At 40.0% G+C, this 12,378-nt stretch overlaps 1 protein-coding gene across 5 annotated transcripts in view; it reads left to right on the forward strand.

Annotated features, from left to right (window-relative positions):
• The window catches only part of SOX5 (SRY-box transcription factor 5), an 857,385-nt gene that overhangs the window by 358,890 nt on the left and 486,117 nt on the right, over positions 1-12,378 (forward strand). Inside the window, exon 1 of one of the 5 annotated variants that reach the window (XM_050968493.1) lies at positions 1,315-1,328. The exons of the other annotated variants lie outside the window; for them this stretch is intronic. The gene's annotated coding sequence lies outside the window, so the exon portion shown is untranslated. Of the gene's footprint in view, positions 1-1,314; positions 1,329-12,378 lie in introns of those variants that run through there. 5 annotated transcript variants of the gene reach the window in all.

Consider the following 12,378-nt stretch of genomic DNA (forward strand, 5'->3'; position numbering starts at 1 on the left):
TAGTGAGTGGATAGCCAGACCAAGTTGTATATTTAAATGTTACCATAGTGATGAGTAGTGGACACTGCCATCTTTCTCTTTTTAATTAAAGAACAGATGCAGGGAAGGCTGATCTTGCAGTGACCCTCTTTAAGCTGACATCAACACACTAATTGTTTTCAATTCTTTTCTTTCCTCAGCAGTCTTAGCTTTGTCCTTCCTTCCTATCAAGGTCTTGGCTCCTCTGAAGTTAAAGAAGCAGCAACTCCTTTCAGAGCCTGCCTTCCTTCCTTCCAGGCTGATGCTATTTCAGAGAAGTGACTGAGCTCTGTCTCCTGCTTGTACAAAGCAATGAATGCTCCTGCCTGTAATAAGAATCTCCTGTTTTGCTTATGTTAAAAAGTACCTTAGTGTGAATGTTGAGTGGATTTGTTCAAACAATATTCAAAAGAAGTATGCCTTTAAAACCATCAACATCGTTCTGTCCTCCTGTTTGTGGCATGTCGTCAGACCCTTCACGTTTAAGAAACTTAATAACTGCTTACCAAAAGAGGCAGCTGTGGATGACAGAACACGAGTTTGGCAGGAAAGCACCTCCTGAGTTCTAATCCTGGATCAGCCACTGATTTGCAAACTGTCTTTGGGCAAGTCACTTTAACTTTCAGCCTCAGTTTCCCCATCTCTAAAATACTTGCCTACCCTACCAAGGCGCAGAGAAATTATTACTGTTTATACTGGTCTCTGAATCTGTAAAACATTCTGTGAATAATAGCTATTATGACAGTGATCAACATTTGTCAGCACTACCACGTGTTGGTATTCTGAGACTGCCATGGTTTTCCTTTACACTTAAAGTAGAAAATATCTATGGTAACCATGTTAATGGCTGGCAAATGCCAGATTTTTTAATAGCTTCTCCTGTACTATCTGCCATTTACAGACCCTTTTTAGTCCAATTTCAGGGGAGAATGAATAGTCAGCAGTACAATTTAGTCAGGAAAAATACTCATCAACAAGAAACCAGAGATTATTCATCCAATGCAGGTGCAAATAAAAAAAATAGCTTCAGATATTACAGTATATATGTAGCTGATGTAGACACTTTCACAACATCAGTGAACTAGTGTTTGCCATTGGAAGTGCCTCATTTCTGAAACATAGAGCAATTATTCAGCTACAAAATCCTAAAGATGATCAATGACCAAACCCTTTGTAATGCAGTAAGTTATCTGAGCTGTTTGTACAAAGAGATGGAAGAAGTTGCTTTTCTTGTTTTATTCTTCTTTTCTCCTTTATCTCTAGGCTTGCTTGAGGTGGTACAAGAGCTGTTTTATGCAGGCTTAAGGGGGGTAAGAAGTAATTTATATCTATGAAATACATCATGCTAACATTCACAATACTCAAAAAATCATTATTTGACTCTAGGTGCCAAACTATCTGATGAACTGATACTAGCAATTGAGGCCATTGAGCTGTTTTGTATAGATTGCACATTGTTTATTTCTCTGGCATTTTTCTACCTTAATATAAAATATAGACTCATAAGATTTGCCATTCCAGATCAGATCATTTGGTCCATCAAGTCTGGATCATTTGACCCCCTAAAGTAAGTATCCTGTCTGTGGGAGAGATCAATTCCTGATACTTAAGAGGAAGCCAAAAATTCCTCAAAAAGCCACTGGATAATTTTGCAGTGCTGTACATGGAGGGGGAGGAGAAAATCTTTACCACTGCAGTGATCAGTTTATACTGAAATGTACGAGATTTCATAAACCTAATCACATATCTACAAGTGCTATTGTTTATAAACGGATGCATCACTTTATAAAATACAGTTACAATATGGACTTGGTGAGTGTTTAAAAAAAATGAATGCACACACACATTTAAATGATTCAGTTCCATTCTTTGTTTTCCTACAGTATGAAATATGCAAAAATTAGATACTATTAAGAAAAAATTAAGGCAAGGCATATATATTTCACACCTAAGCATAACCGGATCCTGAATAATATTATGTAAAGAGGTACTTAATTATCAGCTTTATCATTATATTAATTCCTTTATCAGTTCAAGCAAGAGGTGTTTCAGAGGGAGAGAAAGATATGCATGGTTTCTCTGTGTTCTTTTATACTAGCAGTGGACCTGAGGTATAAAGTATAAGTCCTGGTGAACTTTTCCAAAGTTTGGGGTGCTTAGAAACCATGGTGATAGTTTGCTGTATTATAGAATAAGGGCAAACTGCAATGTTCAGCAATCCACCAAAGGGTGTTTGGATTCTCTAATTGTAATTAATCATTGGGGTTTTGAAATTTTCAACCTCAAGGGGGAGAGGAGAAGTGCAATGATTAGCACAACTGGAAAAAAATTGTTGGCCTTCAGCTCATATGCAAACAGTGTGGGCTTTCCTCCATCATATGGACTCCCAATTTATCTGACACTAACTAGAGAATTGCAGATGATTGTGGGTTATTTTTTTTAAAAAAACAACACAAGTAGGATGTCGTCAAATTTAATAGGATTAAATGTATCAAACAATAGCAGTCTCTGACTTCATCTATTGCATGAACAAGACCACAGCGAAAACTGCTATGTGTTGTAATGAAGTGAAGAACATAAAATCAACTGTTGTGTGGGGATGAAATACTCAAGATAGGCCAGTATACTCTGTCTTAATCTGAGCTCATCCACATTAAGCCTCTTTGGAGAGTGCATATTTACAAGGGCATGGCTCTTTGCACCACTGCCAGAAATGGCTCCCCCAGCTGTTCATGGGTTTTGGCTGGCAAGGTACTTGATGCTGGTTGTTTACATCATTATGCACTGTGGTTTAATGATCTTTCGGGGAGGCTATACGTTGAGGGTAATTCTAGTAAATCAGTAAACCGTCCATTTATTGCCTCTGTGTTGGATGGTCATGTCCACTTGTAAGAAACACGTTAACCATCAGTGTCAAACTTCCTAACTTTGTGACTTGAGTTGCAACTGCAGTATTTGGCCCTACCTAACCCTATACTGATATTTCCTCTAGGTTTGAAAATATAAGTACATAGGAGATGGTGGCACACTTGTTTATTGGAGTTCCAGTTTCTCTCTTTCGTTTCCTTTATTATAAGATCATCTCAAAGAGGTATAGTAGATGGAGTCTGCAGGTCTTGTGTATCATGAAGCATTACAGAGTGGTTGTTCTTTTCCACCACTGTGTGGATGCAGATACTACATAGATCCACAGGGTAATGTGTGGGGATGGGTCTGGGGGAAGGACATGGTGACGAATCAGAGTGACTGTGCTGGTGGAGGTCTCCTGCATAAGCACTCAGTTTTTGTCAGTACCTTGAAAGGCAAACGTCCCTTAAGACAGTATCTCTAGTGTAAAATCATAGCTGTATCATGACATTCCAAGATCACAGAATGTCTGTTTAGCACCATTGGCTAATCACGTTCCCTAGTACTGAAATGCAGTACTTTCCTTTCTCTTAATCTCTGGAAAGAGTGAAACAAGGGGGAGTGTTGGTTAACCTCAGAAATCATTTTCAGCTTATCATTCACTGAAAATTTTGCTGTATATTTATCTGATCAAGAAGAGGAAAGAGATCTTGTGACCAGTCTACAGAGTTTAAAACACCTGAAAAATTGAAGCTAGGTTTTACAGAGAAATGTCTGTTAATGGGACATATAATACAATTTTTGACAACAGAATAAAATACACATAGGTCCAAAACAATGTACAACCCTGAGCCTGCAGGCCAAGGCTTTAAAAACAGGTGCCTAAAGTCAATCTCCTAAGTTCATACGTAACTGTTTAAATAAGCAACCTCAGTTCAGTGGAAGTTGCTGAGTGCTCAGCACTTTTGAAAATTGTGCTTATATATGGAGTAAGGAACCTACTTTAGGCATCCATTTCTGAAAGTCTTGGCCACAAGGTCCATATGTGTGGAATCAGGGCAGTTCTGCTGCCCCAAAGAGGAGACCCCCAGAGAGGTATAGCAGAGTCTGCAAATCTTGTGTATCATGAAGCACTACAGAGTGGTAATTCTTTTCCAGCACTGTGTGGATGCAAGTACTACTTAGATCCACTGGCTAAAATATAGGGGTGGCCTAGGGGAAGGACACAGCAACGTAAGAGTGACTATGGGCAGATCTCCTGCAAAAGGCCTGTTTGCTTTGGCTTTATCATCATTTGTATTGCAGTACTGCCTAGGTACCCCAATCAGGAACCAGAATCTCATTGTACTGGGCACTGCACAAAAGCGTGATGTCAAGACAGTGTCTCATAAAGCTGTAAGGGGGGTGGTTTGGGGGTGTGTTTTGTCAAATGTGATTACTGATTAGCCATGTGGGATAGTAGTAACATTGCTAATACATTTCATTAATATGTACTGTATTGGAATACTATCCATTCTAGTCCATCTTTCTTCAGAAAAAAATCTGTCTTCTCCTATGGCAGAGCTGTGATTCACTTCCATTTTTCTATCATCTTTCATTTTCACAGTCTCTCTGTTAATTGTCAGGGTCTGTTTGATAATCACAGCAGCTAGTAAGTGCATTGCAATATTATGTTTCCAAACAAAAACTTTAAAATAAACAACCCAGACTCTCACATTTACATTTTTCTTCTTTAAGATTTTTTTTTAATTTGGATTGACCCACACAAAAGATTCTGTTCCAGACTCTTGCAAAAGCAAACATTGTAGTATTATATTCTGTTTGCACGACAGCTGGTTGATTTTTTGTTTTTTTGTTTTGTTTTGTCTTTCCACTTCCTACCATGTTCCCACTATGGTGCAGTAATTCCGCAACATTACATAAATGTATCCTATAGTAACATGCAATGATATACTGTGTGAACTTTGATATATTGGAACTCAGTAGCTGGGACAGGGTGTACTGGTGTTTTAGTACCCCCCTAGAGGGAATCTCAAAGTTGTGATGCATCCCACCACCCATGGCATCCCTAGCAGGAGGTCCCACTGAGGTAGACAAAGGCTTGGGGTTAATTCCCAGCCAGGGTTCAGAGGCACTACCAGCTGGGTGGTAATTAGAAACATCTGAGCCTATGTAGGCTCAGCATAAGGAAGGAAGGCTAAATGGATGGATGGATAGATGGAGCTGTGCTGACCAGAAGCTTGGGCAGGGAGCTTTTAGGAGAACCTGGGCACTGCCCTGTATGGTTTTGTGTGAGGGTTTTAAAGTTAAACTACATAGAAGGAAATGCAGCTAGACGCTTTTGCCAAGTTAGTGTCAACTTTGAGTAAACCACAGACCCTGAAATAAAACTCTACCCACAGAAGGCGATGTTTCTGTTCAAACCTGAGCTTCCACTGAATTTTTGCTTTTGAGGTGGTCCCAACCCTACCAACAGTAGGTACAAAAACCATCCGCAAAATCTAATTTCAATCCTCTTCATTTTGCTAAAGTTGTAGAATGATGAGATTTGAACTGCTTTCACTATGGACTGTAAAATGCTTTTAGTACTTTACCTGAGCCGTGGGATGATTGTGGAACACCATTAAAACATGGTTTGATCCTGTCCAACATACAAGATCAGGTTGTGATTTAAATGTCACATAACTACTTCTGGTTATTTGTACTGTAGATAAAATCTGAGCAAATGCCAGTGTGGCTTAATATTTATTTTGTCTGTTTTAGAATTGTAGTAGTCTAGGAATATAGCTCTTTGTAGCAGAGTTGATATAGTTTGTCTGCAGAGCACCATGCACACCTGCGTTACTGTATAAATAGTAGATAGTACTGTTGGACAGTTGGGCGCTAAATAAGGCCTCTTGAGCATCTCTTAAATCCTGTTTTGATGGGCTCCATCAAAGTGGCTTGCTCATAGCACCCTACTTGTGTTATCCAGACATATTTTTCAGATATTCTATTTGATTTTGTACATCGCAAACTACCAAGGCAACCTTGTCATTGCAATTTTCATACCCTTTCTTTTCCTTTGTTCTCTGTATCAGTGATATCTTAACTCTGCAGTCTTTTGTCATAGGTTAATAATCTGGAACAAACCTAATTTAAGACACGTACATAATAAAAGCAGGGGAGATTACAGAAAAAGTGGTGGTTACGAGCACTGTTATGTGGATCATATCTCACAGGCTCTGCTAGTTCAGAAACATCAACGAAAGGCGTGTGAAAGGGAGAGGAGAACTGACCTCAAAACAATCATTTAGTCAGTTCAAATGCCTAGCCAAACTTATAAGCAATGGGCCCAAGCCACAAAGTTCAAGTTTGATTTGTAACACCACCAGAGTATGAAGCCTTCCAGATCTGCTGTATTGGTTTGGGTTATTTTAAAGATGGGCCAAACCTACAAAATGCAGGCCTGGATTTGAGCTTGTTCAGCATTTGGGAGTGTTTGGATCTGAGGTTTGGTTTTTCCTGTTTTGTAGTTTACTGTAAATGTCAGATATTGGATTGAAACTCCTCCAAATTTTGTATTTCGAAGCTTTTGGTTTGGAAATCTTACATAGGCAGGTTGTCTGACAAAATTTCCATTGCTATCTGGTTTCTGAGAGGTTGAAATACAGGAAATGTCTGTTTCATCATAATCAAAATATTTTCTGCTTGCATTGAAACTTGGAAGTGCTGAGGTGCATAAACATATAAACAAAAAGCTAACTCATATTTTTGGACTTTAAGAGTTTCATTCCTATTTTATCTAGACTAGTTCACTGATCCTTTACTTTAGTTTAGTCACAATTTACAGGATGAGATACAATGCAGTTAGTCCCACTCCAGTGCACCCTTCAAGTGAAAAGCTTTTCTTGTTTCACCTCTCTCAAGTGCAACCTTTTGGTCCAACTACTCTGAGCTGGATCTCTGGGTGGCAGCCCCTTGTTTCTCAGCCAGGTTAACACAACAAGTTCAGCACAACAGGTGTTTAGCACTTGTAAACTCTTCCTGAAGGGGTTGTGACCAGCAGCTATTTAACGTGACTTAAAAGCAGCTTCTTCAAAACAACACATTAGTTATTCACTCAGAGATACACAGCAAGCAGACTAAAGGGATAAAATAACAATAGGCCTATCAACCTGATTCTTACCTAACTTTTTTTCCCTTGCAAGTTTTGCTTAAAGTCTACTCAGCCCAGAACCCTTGCTCCTGGCACAGGGGAGACAAACTCCTGGACTGGGAGTGACAGATACAGAGACTGTTGCAGGAGCTATCTATCTGTCTGTCAGATATTCATTTCCACCTGCTCCTGCTCAACCCCACTTCCTGCGTAGGCCAAGGACTCTGAGGTTTTAGTTCCCTTTGATTCTAGGTTTGGGCCTTGGAAGAATAAATCTTGCTAGCCTAGCTGTTTCCAGCCAAGTGGGCATTCCTTAATTAATAGTGTTCCTGTTGTTTCTTCAAGGATCCTTGGTATTTTCTATGAGAGTACCCTGTGTCTGCCTTTGCTTCTCCCAAACAGCCTCCTTTGATTTAATTCCTTGCAGTCAGGCAGGATAATATCAAACAGGTGAACTGCAGTGCATATGATATTAATAAAAATACTATAGATATTGCCCTCATTTTGCACAAAATGTCCCATATTACTAAGCATCAGTTTTGACACACTTATAGTCCACAGAACCATAGTTCAGATCATTGTAAGATGCCCTCACTCCTTCATTTTCTAAGGCAAATAGAGTTTAATACAGTTTATTATTTGGTCGTCTCCTGGATTAAACCTTAAATCCAACCTTCCCTTTGAAGACCAGATAAGATGTATGTTTTTAGGTCCACATTTTTACAAGGAAGTGGGTAGTGTTCTGCAGGTGACAGTAGTGGTTTTCTGAGCTATGGGCCAGCATTGTGTAATGTATAAAGAACAGTAATTCAGAAACTTCTTGTAGAAGTGTAGCCTCAATTTTCTGATTTTAACTTGCCACTGCCTATAGTCATTTTATTTGGACACTACATTCAATTTCATTGTAGCAAACTGGTATCACAAATGGAGGACTCTGACCTCACTCAGATTGATCTTACAGCGGAACTGCTGCAGAGGAACGCCCTTGTCTTTTATCTGTGCACTCCCTCCCTTCTACCCCAAGCCTCTCCCTCTCTAAATATTCCTAATCCGTTTTTCCTTTCAATATACAAAACAGTGTGGCTGCTGATGGCCATGACCGAAGCAAACTCTTGTGTGCTGCTGCTGCTGTATTTGCAAAACATGTCACATAAGACAGGTGTTTAACTGAATATGGCTATAGGGGAAAATGCATTGGGGAAACAATCCTCAGTACTGATATTTTACTTCCGACTGGTCATCTTTTATTTCCTTTACTGTTCCTCTCTGTTTTTCCTCTATTGGCCTGTTTTTTCTACTTCTTATTTCTCTATTGACATTAAAGAGTTTTCCAAGCTTGTTGTAAATGTTGGAAAACATTCTATGTAGAGAAACAGTTTTTCTCTTCTCGATCATTTATCTTCTTTTCTACTTTCCTGCATTTTTTCTAGCAATATTTGAATTAAAATACTTGCTACTTAAAGACAAACTGTATTTTAAAAATCTTATTTAAAAAAATCTGTTACTATAACACTTTAAGAATTTTTTTAATCTATTTTTGTTTTTGCCTTTTATGATTTTGTTTATTTTTCACATTTTCTTCCATTTTGAAAGTGTGAAAAAAACTATTTGAACATACCTGAATCTCTAAGTTGCCAAGTTTTGCCTACTTAGGGGTTAATCAGAACTCAGCGTTGGCTCACTAAGAAGTCATATGCCTTGGTGAACCTTTTGGTAAACTTAGTTCAAGTCTTACATTGTAATAATTTCCAGTATAGGCAAATGTAATGGTGCCAACTCACCACTGCAGCACCTCCTGCTGGTCACATTGGCAATTAGCTCTCTTGAACCACCAGGGCACCTTTTACTAGCAGTGTCTCATTCACCATTATTTCCACTTCCTCCACCATCTGGACCCACGTTGCTCCCAGACCACAGCATCCTCTTTTGGACACACCCCTCCAGCTGTGCCTTAGCCTGCTGTCTCCCCTTTTTCAGGGGGCAGGCAGTCCTCAGTCCTTTCACTTGCCTCAGCAGCCAACTGCAGTCTCTAGTCTAGCCCCTGGCTTCAGGGGCAAATTGCAATCTGGATTTAGGCCACTCTCCTCATTGGCAAGTAGGAGAAAAGGGGGGAGGACCCAGGCCCACCCACTACTCTGGGTCCCAGCCCAGGGACCTAGAGCTAGCAACCATTTACTGCCCCTCCTCCTATTCCCACTGCCAACTTTCCCTGGGCCATTTCCCCCATAGCCCTAGAACCTTCCCTGCTCTTGCTTCAGGGCCTCAGTCTGGCCATGGTCAGCCAAGAGCTCCCTTATTGCTCCGCTACCCTGCCCAGCACTGCAGTATCTCCAGTGCTCCTCAGCAGACAGTCCTTCCCCATTCCCCTCCAGGGAGAGGCTACCTTTGCTCTGCTGAGCAGACCTTAATATATGGGCTGCTCCAGCAAGCCTCCTCTTGATTGGCTTTCCCAAGGATCCCTTTCCTGATTGGCTGGGTTCTGTGCAGCCTCTTGAAGACTGCCTTAACTCTTCTCTGCCTGTGTGTGGGAGTCACCCCACCACAGCAAGTTTGCCTGTTCTTAACTTTTGTTACGCAAGTTTTTTTACATAACTCTGTATGACTTCTGTTGTGTGTGTATGGGATATGGGAAATATAAACTAGGATAGTAACAAACCATTACAGCCGCTGATAATGATGTTTTTATGCAAATATATGTACAAAGTATAAGGATAGAAAGACAATTTGCAAAGATATATTTCAGTAGAATTGTTGTTAAATAGAATAAGTCAAATGCTTTTCTTAAATTATAACCATGAACCCCTATTCTATCTAGGGCTATATAACTATAGGAACTTCAGTGGAGTGCCATAGATGTAACTAAAACTTATAGGTGGGGTTGGTGGTGCCATCTGTTAGGAAGGTTGCCGGACACTTCTCATTTTAAGACCTGTTCTCAGTTGTTTATAACTTTCCAAAATTGTAACCGTTCAGGCTGAAACCTGAACCATTTCCCCCTGAAAATCCACCCAAATTTTTCCAAGTTGTAATTCTTCAAAGAAATCTCAATTTTCACATGCTCAGTAGAGACTTTGATTTCGAACAGCTAAAATCTCTAAAGATTGAGCATGCTCGAGCTTCTTATCGCTCCTGGTGCTGACCAGGCCATGCTTGGACCATCCCCTCAGAGTAACTTATTCTGCTTCATAGGCCTGATGGGGAAAGATGAACTCTGTTCTGCAAAAGCAGTTGAGGATTCAGAATATGCATTTTTTTCGTCATAAGGGCAAAATTTCAGACCTTTCAGAATTATGTGGGGGAAAGAGAGAGATTTGTACCAGAATAGTCAGTAGCCCAGTGGTTAGGGTAGTCAGTTGGGTTGTGGTAGATTTAGGCTCAGTTCCCTATTCTGCCTGGTTAGAAACAGAGGCATGAAGCTGAGCTATAGATCTCTCCTGTTGGAGCTGTTCTACTTTGCATAAGTAATTAAATGTCTCTTGGGCCGGAAAGACTGACTCTTTAGCCTGGTGGTTCAGCCACTCACATGGAATGTGGAAGGCCTGAATTCAAGTTCCTGCTCTAAACCAGGTGAATCAGAGACTTGAACTTGGGTCTCCCATATTCCAGCAGAGTTACTTAACCATGGGGTGGCAGTGTATCTCATTTTGACCAAACATTCCATCCTACACTTAAGAAACTTTCCCAACAAGACTTTTGTTGGGAACCCATGCATTTCTTTGAAAAGTTTCAATTTCAACAAATTGGCATTTTCAGACAGAAAGTTCCTTACCGGGTCTAATGCTTCATCGTTTCACAGCTCTTACATCTGACCAGATTGCACATGTGCCATTCCCACAAAGCAATTGAGCATGGTCCAGTCTAGGGTTACAGGGATGAAGTAGACTATCCCTGTAACCACTTCTCCAGCTGTTATGGGCCAGGGTGGAGCAGAGCATCAGAACTAATTGCAGGGAGCCTGGCCTCTCTTTCCTTATGCTCTTAATCACCTCTCTGCTGCTGCCCTGGAAGCACGGAGGAGGAAACCATCTGAGCTGAAGGCATCAGGGACAAAAAGGTGGCTGAATTAAGGTTGCAAAGGGAAACTTAATTTTGGCATTTCCTAACTTTTGAGTGTTAGACTTTGCAACCTTAATAATGTTCATTTAGTATATTTTTGTGAGTGTAATATTTGCTCTTTCATGAAATGCCAATAGCTCTTTTTAGACTTGCTAACAGTTTATAAAACAAAACAAATCTTCAGCAATCTTATTTGTCAAGTGATTTTATTTTTTTGCCAGCTCTTACAACTCTAGTTCAGATATTTCAATGTCATGTAATTTTTTCTCTCTCTAAATGTCAATTTCCTTGCTTCTGATGATTTCCTTTCAAATATGATGCCTAAAGCACACACTCAGCCCTTCTGAAAGCATATGACACTTTTCTCGCAATAGCACATGGCCATTTGTGGCTGGAAGGACAGTGAAAAACTAAACTGTTCTCATAAAAAATAAAGCATTGAATTAATATAGTATCTTTATATTTATGTTCAGGTATCCTCTTTGTGGTATTAAGTGGACTCATGGTCTCGTCTTTTCTCTGCAGGGAATCACATTAATTTATATTTATAAGGACTCCCATGAATGGATGTGATTCCAAAAGTTATTTGGATTTTTGCAAACTATATAGCAACACTATTCTGTATTACACAAGCAGGCAGGAAATAAAAGTCCTTCATGATTCCAAGAGACTGACAAACATGTCCTTGTAAGCAATATCTTACTAAGGCAAAAGCATCCATGTCAGAGGACCCCTGCACCTGCATGGAGCCCAACTGACTTCAGCCGCGCTTCATGTGAGTGCAGTGGTCCCCCACGTCAATGAGCCTCTGGGAGCAGGCTTCAGTACTGAAACACAGACAAATGTACAGGTCTTTTGAAAGTCAAAGGGTTTTTACAAATTGGTAAGAAAACAAGAAATATTCTCTCAAGGTGTCTTTCATTTCCAATAGGCAGCATTACAATGATGTCAAGTTCTCTCTCTCATGCACCTCTTATCAGTGCCATTTTTTGCTGCTAATTTGCATGTGAAGATGCCATAACCTGAGGTACAAAGAAGGAAAGGTTCTAAGGCCTGGTTTGCATACATAGTTGTACCAATATAATGAAAACTGTGGTTTTATACTCATTTAGTTAAACTGGAGCAACTTTTGTGTGTGGACATTCTTGTGTTGATTTAGGCTTGGCTTATATTGGTTTAGCTTTTGCCTCTACTAGCTAAATAGAGGTAATCCGTTTTAAACTTGTATGAGTCCACTTTGCTATGGGCTACTTAGCTGCGTAGACAAAGGTCGGAGAATGTTTGCATGTCCTTTGGTCTGATGGGTGGGGTAGTGCTTC

Source organism: Gopherus flavomarginatus, chromosome 1, assembly GCF_025201925.1.
Source record: "Gopherus flavomarginatus isolate rGopFla2 chromosome 1, rGopFla2.mat.asm, whole genome shotgun sequence".
In the NCBI taxonomy this organism is placed as follows: Eukaryota; Metazoa; Chordata; order Testudines; family Testudinidae; genus Gopherus; species Gopherus flavomarginatus.